This window comes from Lissotriton vulgaris, chromosome 2_1 (assembly GCF_964263255.1).
Source record: "Lissotriton vulgaris chromosome 2_1, aLisVul1.2, whole genome shotgun sequence".
In the NCBI taxonomy this organism is placed as follows: Eukaryota; Metazoa; Chordata; class Amphibia; order Caudata; family Salamandridae; genus Lissotriton; species Lissotriton vulgaris.
Genome location: NC_141687.1, coordinates 1,329,393,437 through 1,329,407,275, shown reverse-complemented (window position 1 = coordinate 1,329,407,275; position 13,839 = coordinate 1,329,393,437). Strand labels below are relative to the sequence as shown.

At 49.9% G+C, this 13,839-nt stretch overlaps 1 protein-coding gene and 1 non-coding gene across 3 annotated transcripts in view; one reads left to right on the top strand and one right to left on the bottom strand.

Annotated features, from left to right (window-relative positions):
• CLASP1 (cytoplasmic linker associated protein 1) overlaps positions 1-13,839 on the bottom strand; it is a 1,635,412-nt gene that overhangs the window by 1,359,161 nt on the left and 262,412 nt on the right. The gene's annotated exons all lie outside the window — the stretch shown is intronic.
• On the top strand, positions 2,723-2,848 carry LOC147732575 (U4atac minor spliceosomal RNA). Its single transcript, XR_015308950.1, has one exon. It is a non-coding gene; the product is annotated as a U4atac minor spliceosomal RNA (small nuclear RNA).

Here is a 13,839-nt window from a genome sequence, read left to right as displayed (position 1 = left end):
CATTCCGTTGAATTATCAGTCCTCGTGTTGATTTATTTATGTATTTATTTTAAATATTTTGACTGCAGACGGACTAAGGGCTCTAAACGACTGTTTCTTAACTGGTGGTGGGAGGATCTTCGCAACTTAAGGCAACAACTTTTTAGATCTAGCCTGTCAACAGCATGTGTTGTTACTGAGTGAGATATTGTTTAGAATAAATGGCTCAGGGCCTACCATTTCTTGGCTTCATTGTCACTCTTTTTTAGTTGCCTTCTAATTTTTTATCAGTGCAGGGCTATTTCCTTTTCTTTCTCTAGAGCATGGAACTCCATGGGAGAGGCTGTGGTCTAATGGCCAGACTGCCGACCTTGGAGCTGGGAAACCAAGGTTTGAGCCTCGTGCCTACCAAAGAATTGAATGTGTCCTTGTGTAATGGTAATGGTGCTCATGTAAAGTGCTCCAATACCTTTGGGTCGCGTTTGCTCTATATACATCTGTAAAAAAAAAAATCGGTTGCTTGCCAACCTTGCATGAAAAAAGTGCCAAGGCGGAATGCCAGCCAGCTTAAACCCCATCAGTGTGGTTTTCTTTAAAAAAAACTTCACTTTTAGCCATGCTGCATAGCCACGCTACTGTACAATCTGGCTAAAAGACATCTGAAGAACCAACAGCCCATGCTCCTCTGACGTCAGTGTGCACCACCTCACGTGGAGCGCGCGCACACAGGAAGTCGCTAGAGAGTCGCGCCGCCAGCCGCTTTCAAGAAGCGAGCGGCGCGAACATGAGGAACGTGAGGAGTGCAGGTAAGGAAGCGGGGGGCTTGTGGGGCTTCTGGCTATGTGGGAGCGTGGGGCAGACTGTGGCCTTTTGTTTAAGTATTTCTGTTAATCGGAGCCCCTTCACGGGCTCCGATTAACAGCAATACTTAAACAAAAGGTCCCAGTCTGCCCCGCGATTTACTAACAAAAGGGTAGAGATAGTTTCCAAACACAGCGTGTGCTAAAGTACGCGCTGTGTTTGGAAACTGACAACGCTTTTGTTAGTAAAGCGCGGGGCAGACTGTGGCCTTTTGTTTGAGTATTGCTGTTAATTGGAGCCCGTGAAGGGGCTCTGATTAACAGCAATACTTAAACAAAAGGCCACAGCGGCTGGGGAAACGAGCGGAACAGAAGGCAAAAGGGGCACAAACAAGGAAAAAAACGATTGGCACAGGGGGCAGAAAGGCACAATAAAAAGGAAAAAACGAGTGCAAAGAGGGCAGAAAGGCACAAAAAACGAGTGGAACAGAGGGCACAAAAAACAAGGGGAACAGAGGGCACAAAAAACGAGGGGAACAGATGGCAGAAAGGCACAAAATACAAGTGGAACAGAGGGCACAAAAAACGAGTGGAACAGAGGGCACAAAAAACGAGGGGAACAGAGGACAGAAAGGCACAAAAACGAGTGGAACAGAGAGCAGAGGGCACAAAAAAACGAGGGGAAAACGAAGTGGAAAGAGGGCAAAAAGGCCCAAAAAACGAGTGGAACAGAGGGCAGAAAGGCACAAAAAACAAGTGGAACACAGGACAGAAAGGCACAAAAAACAAGTGGAACAGAGGGCAGACAGGCACAAAAAACGAGGGAAAAACTAGTGGAACAGAGGGCAGAAAGGCACAAAAAACGAGGGAAAAACTAGTGGAACAGAGGGCAGAAAGGCACAAAAACGAGGGGAAAACGAGTGGAACAGAAGGCAAAAGGGGCACAAAAACAAGTGGCACGGAGGGCAGACGGGCACAAAAAACTAATGGCACAGAGGCAAAATACAGAATACAGAAATATAGGGGCAGCTAAGAACAGAAGGCAGAACGGGCAGAGAGGCACAGGGGCAATGAGGGGAACCGAAGGGGAAACTGGGCAGAGACACGGGCAGCAAGGGGTACAGAAGGAAAGACCGGGCAGAGAGCACGGGGACAGCGAGGGGAACAGAGGGAAGAAAAAAGGGGCACGGACCACGTACAGGCAGCGGGGAAGACAGACAACAGCAGTCAGAGACACAACAATGAAAATACAGGCAATACAATAAATTTGCAAACTGCCCTTAAGACCCTTATTGTGGCTCTGTATGTGTGAATATGCACCATCTTTTCACTTTTTAAAGTAAACATTTTGAGTGCCATTTGGCGCCGCAGACACGCGCGGTTTGGTTTCTGGCGCACATAGCCATGGTTGCAGCGCACAGAGACCCTCCACTGCCGCACACAGAGGAAAAAAATTGGAGGGAACATTGGGTGAGACCCACTACTTTTTTCATGTAACCCTTCGAACGACTAGCTCTGGGACACACACACACACAAGATAAAAATGCATTGTGGAAAATGAACCATTAAATACTTAGAAACACGCACAGTTACTTATTGGAAGATTGAATTCAAGATTTGAAGCGAGTGCATTTAAACACCATTTTAAATAAACAACGTTATTCAAACGCCAAGTATGCAAAACTCAAGCCTTGCCGGGCAGAGTTTCAACCTTTCTCTCTGTCTGTTAATATGCAAATCAACACGAGAAGGGGGCGCAATACATGATGGGCTGCATTACAATGGGAAGGGGACAAGACTGTTGGTTCAGTAAGCTCCCCTTCCTGCTGTAATACGGTTCCGAAAGCAAGACTTTTGTTCTTATAAATATTAGAACTCCAGATCACCGTAACAAAATGAGGGTCTTTACTGGTCATCAGCGATGCGCTAGCATTACTTCAGCAACAATCCTTATCTTGGGGTTGCGCTGCTGTTCAATGAACGTATAGTGAGGGCAGCACTGCTAACACCTTAGCAACATGTACTCGCCACTATTGTGACAGCTTTAGAAAGGTGCAATTTTTGAACCCTACTCATCGTCCAACAAATAAGAAAGCAACCATTACCATAGTCAAGCTAATAAATTTATAATCGCCTATAGGTGGCAGCACCATTGACTCAGATGAGCATGTCTGCTTATTTCACACCAGCTGCTTGAGAATGCAGCTGAGACCCTAGCATTTAAACTGTTAGTTGAGGTAAATGAAACAGCAGTTCACCCATTTTACTATGCCCATGAAAGAGAATAAGGTGAATTACTATTTTAACTCTTGTCCTCGAACATCTGAGGAAGTGTTTGAGAGCCTTCCATTTCTATAGGAATTTAAACAAGCATTTACAATGCAATAGGTCTCGCATGAGGAAAGTTTGAGCTATTGGTATTGTAAATGACAAATATTTTATTTATGTGTTGGTTTTGAAAAAAGCTAAATTAATAGCTTTGTCATTTACAATGCCAATAGTTTTAACTTTCGAAAATGTGACACCTATAGCATTTGTAATGCAATATGTGTTGTATTTCTGTGACTTAGATGTATTGATATTACAAATACCAATGGCTTTTAATTTTTTAAAATAATTAATACTTAAATAAAAGTTATTGTAATTTATAATGGCAATAGCTTTAACTTTTGTAAATAACTTTTGTGAAGATTATGTTCAGTGTATTTTATTGTGACGAAAATCCAAGAACAGAAGTGAAATATTAACATCTTTTTGTGACATTTGTAATAAAGCTTGAATCATTGAGAGAACATATTTGAACCAGTTGTTGAATGGTTGCACAGATTGATGTTGTGGTGGCGACGAGTGATGCTGTGGCTTTCAGTGATGTTGTGGTGGCGACGAGTGATGCTGTGGCTTTCAGTGATGTTGTGGTGGCGACGAGTGATGCTGTGGCTTTCAGTGATGTTGTGGTGGCGACGAGTGATGCTGTGGCTTTCAGTGATGTTGTGGTGGCGACGAGTGATGCTGTGGCTTTCAGTGATGTTGTGGCGCCCCGAGTGATGTTGTGGCACCCCGAGTGATGTTGTGGCGCCCCGAGTGATGCTGTGGTGATGCGATAGATAGATTGAGGGCGATAGAGGGAGGGCGATAGAGGGAGGGCGATAGAGGGAGGGCGATAGAGGGAGGGCGATAGAGGGAGGGCGATAGAGGGAGGGCGATAGAGGGAGGGCGATAGAGGGAGGGCGATAGAGGGAGGGCGATAGAGGGAGGGCGATAGAGGGAGGGCGATAGAGGGAGGGCGATAGAGGGAGGGCGATAGAGGGAGGGCGATAGAGGGAGGGCGATAGAGGGAGGGCGATAGAGGGAGGGCGATAGAGGGAGGGCGATAGAGGGAGGGCGATAGAGGGAGGGCGATAGAGGGAGGGCGATAGAGGGAGGGCGATAGAGGGAGGGCGATAAGAGTGAGGGCGATAAGAGTGAGGGCGATAAGAGTGAGGGCGATAAGAGTGAGGGCGATAAGAGTGAGGGCGATAGAGGGAGGGCGATAGAGGGAGGGCGATAGAGGGAGGGCGATAGAGGGAGGGCGATAGAGGGAGGGCGATAGAGGGAGGGCGATAGAGGGAGGGCGATAGAGGGAGGGCGATAGAGGGAGGGCGATAGAGGGAGGGCGATAGAGGGAGGGCGATAGAGGGAGGGCGATAGAGGGAGGGCGATAGAGGGAGGGCGATAGAGGGAGGGCGATAGAGGGAGGGCGATAGAGTGAGGGCGATAGAGTGAGGGCGATAGAGTGAGGGCGATAGAGTGAGGGCGATAGAGTGAGGGCGATAGAGTGAGGGCGATAGAGTGAGGGCGATAGAGTGAGGGCGATAGATAGAGTGAGGGTGATAGAGAGAGTGAGGGCGATAAATAGAGTGAGGGCGATAAATAGAGTGAGGGTGATAGATAAATAGAGTGAGGGCGATAGATAGATCGATAGATTGAGGGTGATAGATAGAGTGAGGGCCATAGATAGATAGATGGTTGTGTGTGGGGGGGGTATGTGTGTGGGGTTGCGTGTGTGGGGTTGTGTGTGTGGGGGGTTGTGTGTGTCCCTACAGACATCTGGTATCTCAGCGCTGCATTGCTTCGTTTGCCTCAGCGCTGCATTGCCTCGTTTGCCTGAATTAGCCATTTGATTTCATTTCGCCTGCTGTGTACTGAAGTAGCGCTTTGCTTCATCTGCGCACTGTTTATCTGCCTGAATTGTGAACTGCATTGGCGCTCTGTGTATATGCTCGAATTTTGACATTTCATTTCATTTCGCCTGCTTTGTGCTATTTTAGCGCTTTGCCTCATTTGCGCTCTGTGTATCTGTGACTGCTTTCCTAACGTTATCAGCGCGTTTACCTGTAGCGCTCCGCTGTGCTTCCCCCCTCCGCCTCCATTTTGTTTGTTGTTCTCGTCGTCCTCGTGTGCCCGCCCCGCCTCCCAGCTGAGACGCCCTCCCACTGTCCACAAATAGATCTTCTCCCCCTGCAAGCGCCGTGACTCGCTCCTCTCTCACGGGCTGAGGGGTCGCTCCCAGTGTCCCTACAGACATCTGGTATCTCAGCGCTGCATTGCTTCGTTTGCCTCAGCGCTGCATTGCCTCGTTTGCCTGAATTAGCCATTTGATTTCATTTCGCCTGCTGTGTACTGAAGTAGCGCTTTGCTTCATCTGCGCACTGTTTATCTGCCTGAATTGTGAACTGCATTGGCGCTCTGTGTATATGCTCGAATTTTGACATTTCATTTCATTTCGCCTGCTTTGTGCCATTTTAGCTCTTTGCCTCATTTGCGCTCTGTGTATCTGTGACTGCTTTCCTAACGTTATCAGCGCGTTTACCTGTAGAGCTCCGCTGTGCTTCCCCCCTCCGCCTCCATTTTGTTTGTTGTTCTCGTCGTCCTCGTGTGCCCGCCCCGCCTCCCAGCTGAGACGCCCTCCCACTGTCCACAAATAGATCTTCTCCCCCTGCAAGCGCCGTGACTCGCTCCTCTCTCACGGGCTGAGGGGTCGCTCCCAGTGTCCCTACAGACATCTGGTATCTCAGCGCTGCATTGCTTCGTTTGCCTCAGCGCTGCATTGCCTCGTTTGCCTGAATTAGCCATTTGATTTCATTTCGCCTGCTGTGTACTGAAGTAGCGCTTTGCTTCATCTGCGCACTGTTTATCTGCCTGAATTGTGAACTGCATTGGCGCTCTGTGTATATGCTCGAATTTTGACATTTCATTTCATTTCGCCTGCTTTGTGCCATTTTAGCTCTTTGCCTCATTTGCGCTCTGTGTATCTGTGACTGCTTTCCTAACGTTATCAGCGCGTTTACCTGTAGCGCTCCGCTGTGCTTCCCCCCTCCGCCTCCATTTTGTTTGTTGTTCTCGTCGTCCTCGTGTGCCCGCCCCGCCTCCCAGCTGAGACGCCCTCCCACTGTCCACAAATAGATCTTCTCCCCCTGCAAGCGCCGTGACTCGCTCCTCTCTCACGGGCTGAGGGGTCGCTCCCAGTGTCCCTACAGACATCTGGTATCTCAGCGCTGCATTGCTTCGTTTGCCTCAGCGCTGCATTGCCTCGTTTGCCTGAATTAGCCATTTGATTTCATTTCGCCTGCTGTGTACTGAAGTAGCGCTTTGCTTCATCTGCGCACTGTTTATCTGCCTGAATTGTGAACTGCATTGGCGCTCTGTGTATATGCTCGAATTTTGACATTTCATTTCATTTCGCCTGCTTTGTGCCATTTTAGCGCTTTGCCTCATTTGCGCTCTGTGTATCTGTGACTGCTTTCCTAACGTTATCAGTGCGTTTACCTGTAGCGCTCCGCTGTGCTTCCCCCCTCCGCCTCCATTTTGTTTGTTGTTCTCGTCGTCCTCGTGTGCCCGCCCCGCCTCCCAGCTGAGACGCCCTCGCCCCTCCCCCTCCACTCTCCATATATGACAGGAGTTCCCGCGCGCAGCGTTTACGCGCAGCGACCGCGCCCAACCCGCGCCGAAGGTGCGCCAAAGGTAAGCCCGTCTACGCCCGTCCGCGCCTGGACCGCGCCCAGCGCCATACCCCCTGGCCCTCGCATCGCCCAGCCCTCCCGCATTACCTACGATGCCGCCACCCTCCTAGCCCTTAACCCCGGTCGCGCCCCCAACTGCGTCCAAGCCGCTCCTGGACACACCCATGGACCTTTCTCCTGCTACTCCTGCAAATTCATCGGCACCAACAACATCTCCGCTACGACCACAACGCAGATTCCTGACCCCAACCACCTACAGTGCATCCTTCTCAACACTCGATCGGTCCACAGACACGCCATTGACCTATGGAATCTACTAGACAACATCTCTCCAGACGTCGCCTTCCTAACAGAAACTTGGATGAACGCTTACTCCGCCCCAGACATCACCATTGCCATCCCTGAAGACTATAAGATCACACGCAAGGACCGCACCGACCACACAGGAGGAGGAATCGCTATCGTCCATAAGAAATCAATCCGCATCTCAACCAGCTCCGACGCCAACCTCGCTAACTCCGAACACCTTCACTTCCAGATCCACATCGACCCCAAGACCACACTCAGAGGCACCCTCCTCTACAGACCACCAGGACCCCGCGCAAAATTCAGTGAAGACATCACGGACTTCATCACTCCTCACGCGCTCCCCTCCAAAGACTACATCCTTCTGGGAGACCTCAACTTTCACCTTGAAAAGATCAACGACCGCAACACCACCACCCTCTTGGACAATCTCGCCAACCTCGGACTTAAACAACTGGTCACTTCCCCCACCCACATCGCAGGTCACACACTCGACCCCATCTTCACCTCCAGCAATCATGTCTCCTTCAGCCACACTACGGATCTCCTCTGGACTGACCACAGTTGCGTTCACTTCACCTACAACAAACCAAAACCCACCAACCACATCCAACCAACTCTGCAAAGAAACTGGAACAAAATCACCACGGACCAAATCTCCGCATCGCTCCTTCTAAACACCCCAGCCCACTCTTCTAACGCAAACGAAGCCGCCGCCAACCTCACCCTATGGTTATCCAACACCGCCGACACCTTAGCACCACTGAAGAAACGTCAAAGCAAACCTGGCAGCAAAAAGGCCTCATGGTTCAACGATGATCTTAAGAAGTCCAAGAAACTCTGCCGCTCCCTTGAAAAGGCCTGGAAAAAAGACCCAACCACTAGCACCAAGGACGCCTTCAAAAACGCCACCCGCACTCACCACCAACTAATCCGAAAGGCCAAGAAAACAGCATTCAAGGATCGACTTGACAACAACGCCCACAACAGCAAGGAACTTTTCAACATCGTCAAGGAATTTTCCAATCCCTCGGCCAACTCCAACGACATCACCCCCTCTCAAGCCCTCTGCGACTCCCTAGCCTCATTCTTCCACAACAAGATTGCAGACATCCACAACAGCTTCGACAACCAACCCGGAAACCAACCCACCCTACCATTTGCTGAACATTCTCCCCCCGTGAACACCCTTAACGACTGGAACCCAATCTCCACTGAGGACACCATCCGCCTGATTAATTCCATCCACTCAGGATCCCCCACAGACCCATGTCCTCACCACATCTTCAACAAAGCAGACTCCGTCATAGCACCGCACCTCCGAGACGTCATCAACTGCTCCTTCAACTCCGCCACCTTCCCGTAAGACTGGAAACACGCTGAACTCACCGCCCTTCTGAAAAAACCCACAGCGGACCCCACCGAACTCAAAAATTACCGCCCCATCTCGCTCCTTCCATTCCCGGCCAAGGTCATCGAGAAAGCTGTCAACAACCAGCTCGCCGCCTTCCTCGAAGCCAACAAATCCCTCGACTCCTCACAATCTGGCTCCCGAGCAAAACACAGCACTGAGACCGCCCTCATCGCAGCAACAGACGACATTCGAACTCTCCTGGACAATGGAGACACAGTCGCCCTCATCCTCCTCGACCTCTCTGCAGCATTCGACACAGTCTGCCACAGCACTCTTTTACAACGCCTCAATAACATCGGAATCCAAGGAAAAGCACTTGAATGGATCACCTCGTTCCTCACCGGAAGAACCCAGAGAGTCCGCCTTCCACCATTCAAATCCGAGGCCACTGAAGTCATCTGTGGCGTACCACAAGGATCCTCACTCAGCCCCACCCTCTTCAACGTATACATGAGCCCCCTCGCGGCCATCGCCCGCCAACACAACCTCAACATCATCTCTTACGCGGATGACACTCAACTAATCCTTTCTCTCACCAATGACCCCAGCTCCGCCAAAACTAACCTACACGAAGGAATGAAAGAAGTTGCCGAATGGATGAAACAAAGCCGTCTGAAACTGAACTCAGACAAAACTGAAGTCCTCATCTTAGGTACATCCCCCTCTGCATGGGACGACTCCTGGTGGCCGGAAGCCCTCGGAAAAGCACCCATCCCGACAGACCACGCACGGAACCTAGGCGTCATCCTGGATTCCTCACTCTCAATGAACAGACAAGTCAGCGCCGTATCCTCTTCCTGCTTCAACATTCTTCGCATGCTCAGAAAAACATTTCGCTGGATCCCCACCGAAACAAGGAAAACAGTCACCCATGCTCTGGTCACGAGCCGACTGGACTACGGAAACACCCTCTACGCAGGCACTACCGCTAAACTCCAGAAGAAACTCCAACGAATCCAAAACGCCTCAGCCAGGATCATATTAGACATCCCGCGCAACGAACACATCTCTGGTCACCTTAAAGACCTCCACTGGCTACCTGTCAATAAGAGGATCACTTTCCGACTGCTAACCCACGCACACAAATCACTCTAAGACATCGGACCAGAATGCCTCAACTCACGACTGTCCTTCTACACCCCCTCCCGCCAACTACGTTCTTCCAGCCAAGCCCTCGCCACTGTACCTCGCATCAACAAGACCACCATGGGAGGCAGATCCTTCTCATACCTGGCTGCTAAAACATGGAACTCACTCCCCGCTTACCTCCGCCTTACCCAGAACCACCTAGCATTCAGAAAGCAACTTAAAACGTGGATATTTGACAAGTAATCCTCCCCCCCTTTCTAAGCGCCTTGAGACCCGCTGGGTATGTAGTGCGCTATATAAATTCTCTGACTTGACTTGACTTGACTTGACTTGACTGTGTGTGGGGTTGTGTGTGTGTGTGGGGTTGTGTGTGTGTGTGTGGGGTTGTGTGTGTGTGTGTGGGGTTGTGTGTGTGTGTGTGTGGGGTTGTGTGTGTGTGTGTGTGGGGTTGTGTGTGTGTGTGGGGTTGTGTGTGTGTGGGGTGTGTGTGTGTGTGGGGTTGTGTGTGTGTGGGGTTGTGTGTGTGTGGGGTTGTGTGTGTGTGGGGTGTGTGTGTGTGGGGTGTGTGTGTGGGGGGGGGATTTGTGTGTGGGGTGTATGGGGGGTTGTGTGTGGGGTGTGTATGTGTGGGGTGTGTATGTGTGAGGTGTGTATGTGGGGGGTTGTATGTGGGGGGGGGTTGTATGTGGGGGGGGTTGTATGTGGGGGGGGTTGTATGTGGGGGGGGTTGTATGTGGGGGGGTTGTATGTGGGGGGTTGTGTGTGTGGGGGTTGTGTGTGGGGGTTGTGTGTGTGGGACTGTGTGTGGGGTTGTGTGTGTGTGGTATTGTGTGTGTGTGTGTGTGGTGGTTTGTGTGGGTGTATGTGTGTTTGGGGGACACTGGAGACAAAAGCGGGAAAAGTGAAGAGAAAGCGAGACAAAAGTGTGGTGTACTAGCCTCCCAGGAGCAATACTTATCAGAGTCTCACACGACCATCCTCTGCCTTCTGAAGCCCACCGAGAAATTTGGAATCAGAAGAGTAAATCATCGAGTCTTAGTATCCTATGGATTGAATTTGGTGACGTCGGTGGCTACATCTAGTATCAGGGAGCTTAGAATATTTCAAAAGTACTCTATCTAGCGCAGCTGCGCACTTCTCGCTAGTGCCCCGGGGGAACTCTGGAAAGAACACAAGTGCATCCGCGCTCTGATGTCAGGCACCGCCTGCTGCCGGGACAGGCGGACAGAAGAGGAGGTGCCCGCAGGGAGGAGGAGCGATGACGGTTGCCCTGAGGCGAAGGTGCCTTCCCCTTGGAACAGGTATTATGAACCCCCCGCTGAATATGCTCTGAGGAGACCGCCAGTAGGCAGATAGGAGCGACCTTATGAATGGGCACTGCAAACTGCCATGGTATATGCTCTGAGAAGCCCACCCAACAGTGGCAGAGGAGGAAACAAAGGATATGGGCATTAAACAATCAGCCGTGATATCTGCTCTGATGGGTCCACCGTCGGGAAACAAAGGAGCAATCATTACATGACCAGCGATAGGATATGCCTAAATGGTTCACCCTCTTGATGCAGGGAGCGGCTCATGGGAGTGAGCTGATAGTACCACTAGCCACAGCACTTGCACTGAAGGGTCTATACCGGAATGGTGGGAGCAACCCTTTGGAATGGACATTATCCAATCAACAAAGGCATACGATACGGGGAGTTCACCCAGGCACCCGCCGATGCGTGGAGCCTGCGTGTGACGTCGGAGCGAGCATCTCTTTGTTATGTACAGAGACCAGTGAGTGACGTAGATTGCAGACCAGACCGTCACCCCCTTTTCTTCACCTAGGTGGTTTCTGTGCACTGCCTTGGTGAACCTTCGTCTGTTCATGCACAGAGGTTTTATTTATAGCATACATGCCAGCGTTTTAAACAGGAAAGTGGGAGATTTTGAAAAAGGAATCATGAGATTGTAGTTTCCCCATTTTCTTACTTTGAAGCGTAGTCAATTTAAGGTGGGAAACAACTAAAATAACGCCAGTTTTGGCTTAAAAAATCAGGAGTCTCCCGCATGAAGCATGTATGTTGGCATATACATTAAAGGCAGCGCCAGGACTCCCCCATTCTCATCATTCCAAATAAATGGACCCGGTGGCGCATGTGCAGTGCAGTTGTCCGTACGGGTCAATGGCTGCGGCCCGTGACTGTTTGCCGTACGGTGCAGCCGCTGAGTGACGTCAGGCGGGTGCACGCACTTCCGCGCAGGCGCAGAGTGCTCTTGACCGTTTCTCCGCTTGCTGATGTCATAGAAGAAGAGGCGACCGACGGAGAAAGACCGGGGACCGGTAAGAAGGCGGGGGATTGGGGGTTACCCCTGATGGAGTACGGGGGGGGCAATGCCCGAGAGGGGAGGTAGAGCAGAGAGTGGGAACAGAAGCGGGGAGCTTTGGGGGAAATTAAGAAACATGTGTGTATGCGCGCATTCACAAGTTGCATGCACTGGCTGGGGGGGGGGGGGGTGCGTGTGCCTGTGTGTGCCTTTGTGTGTGTGTGTGTATGTGTGTGTGTGTGTGTGCGTGTGTTAAAATAATGCAATTGCAGGAGGCTGTCTTGCCTTGGAAGCGGGACAGAAGATGGGCACAGCGCGTGGCTGTACGTGCGCGTGCACCTGCGCAAATCGCCAAAATCTCTGCGCGTGCCCATCTCCCGTCCCACTTCCGAGGCAATTCCGTAACAATAGAGCTCGCTGACGACAGCATTGCTTTGCACTGCTTACGCCAGGCTTGGCCTAAACAGAAAGAGGCCCTTTTTTGTGTTCCTGGGCGAAACTAGGTAGCTGCTCTTATCAGAGAGTAATTTAATTAACACAGGTGAAACCAGCTTTGAGCGTGACATTGAATGTATTATTTATTCAGTTAGTGCCTCGTTCTCTCTCTTTCTTTGTTGATAAACTATGTCATTTCATTATTCTGTGCCCCACGGTGGATGTAAAATTGTAGTCCTCCTTCTATTTTTGCGAAATGCCCCTGTTTTTGGATTTCAAAATCTGGTCATCCTACTTTTATTCTTACTTATATATCAACCCTGTTCTTTTTTGCCCATCAAGAATTCCCTGTGTGTTCACTGAGTGGTGGACATTGGCTACAGTAACAGTATCGCAAACAGTAAGTATCTGCTCTTTGCATCCAGTGAACACGGTAAAACCGTTTGTTTTTCCGCCAGGATTGTGTAATTCAGCGAGGGACCAATCAGCTTGCGAGATAGTCGCCTCCTTCTGCTTTATCCTAACTTGTCCAATGCAGCGCGTGATAAGCCCGGAAGAAAGGGAAAGTTGGAAAATGAGCCTGTTTTCTGTTGCGGCACTTGTGAAACTCGGGGACCATTGCTAAAATTACTTTTTATACAGCCTATAAATTCAAGAGAAATCTGTCAAACTTATTTCCGGAAAAATTGTAAACTGTCCCTGCTTTACAGAGTCAGTATCAAACAAACAGCAAACGATTTGTGAAATTGTTTGTTGGAACATTTGGGAGTAAATTAACCATAGGTCTTCAGATAACAGTAGCCCCAACTCTTTACTATCTAAACAGCCCAGAAATGTTCTGCCTCGGAGTGCCTCGCAGTAAACGATCTTGTTGTAACTCGGGCAATCAAAACAATATTTACAGGCAGATAAGAGGAATATAAAACAAGCATTGTTTCGAATATCCATGAACATAGCACTCAAAATCCATACTTTGCCTTATTTCATGCAGTGTCAGACAAATAAATGCTTTTATCCTAGCAGCATGGTGCCAGCGAAGTCACTTTCTAATGTTGTTATATGGCACTCTAGTTTATTCGTACAACTTTATGATCTCATATCTAATTGGTCAGCCTCTTGTGTTCCGATTTGTGTGCTTAGCGTTTACTGGACGATACAGAGCTGCCAGATCATTGTGGTGCGGTGATTGGTTTAGCTAAAGACGATAACTTGTAAAGCGCGATAGTATTTTTTTGGTTGTTGTTGCAGTTCTGCACGGAGTTGGTGAAACGGAAACGTCTTGGGTGAACTATGCTGCAGGGTGATATAGGGGCCGTGCTCCCTCTTAAATGGTCAGTCGATTCGGAGCAAGGTGAGTGACGAGGGTAACCTCAAGTTATATAAATCCCGGCATAAGTACTGCGGTAGTAGTTCAAGAGGGAGGAATACTTGCCGTTACGGTTGGGTGGGAAATCGTTTCAAAGCTCAGTATCAGCCCACACAAGCCCCTTGTATGGCAGCGCGCGGGGAG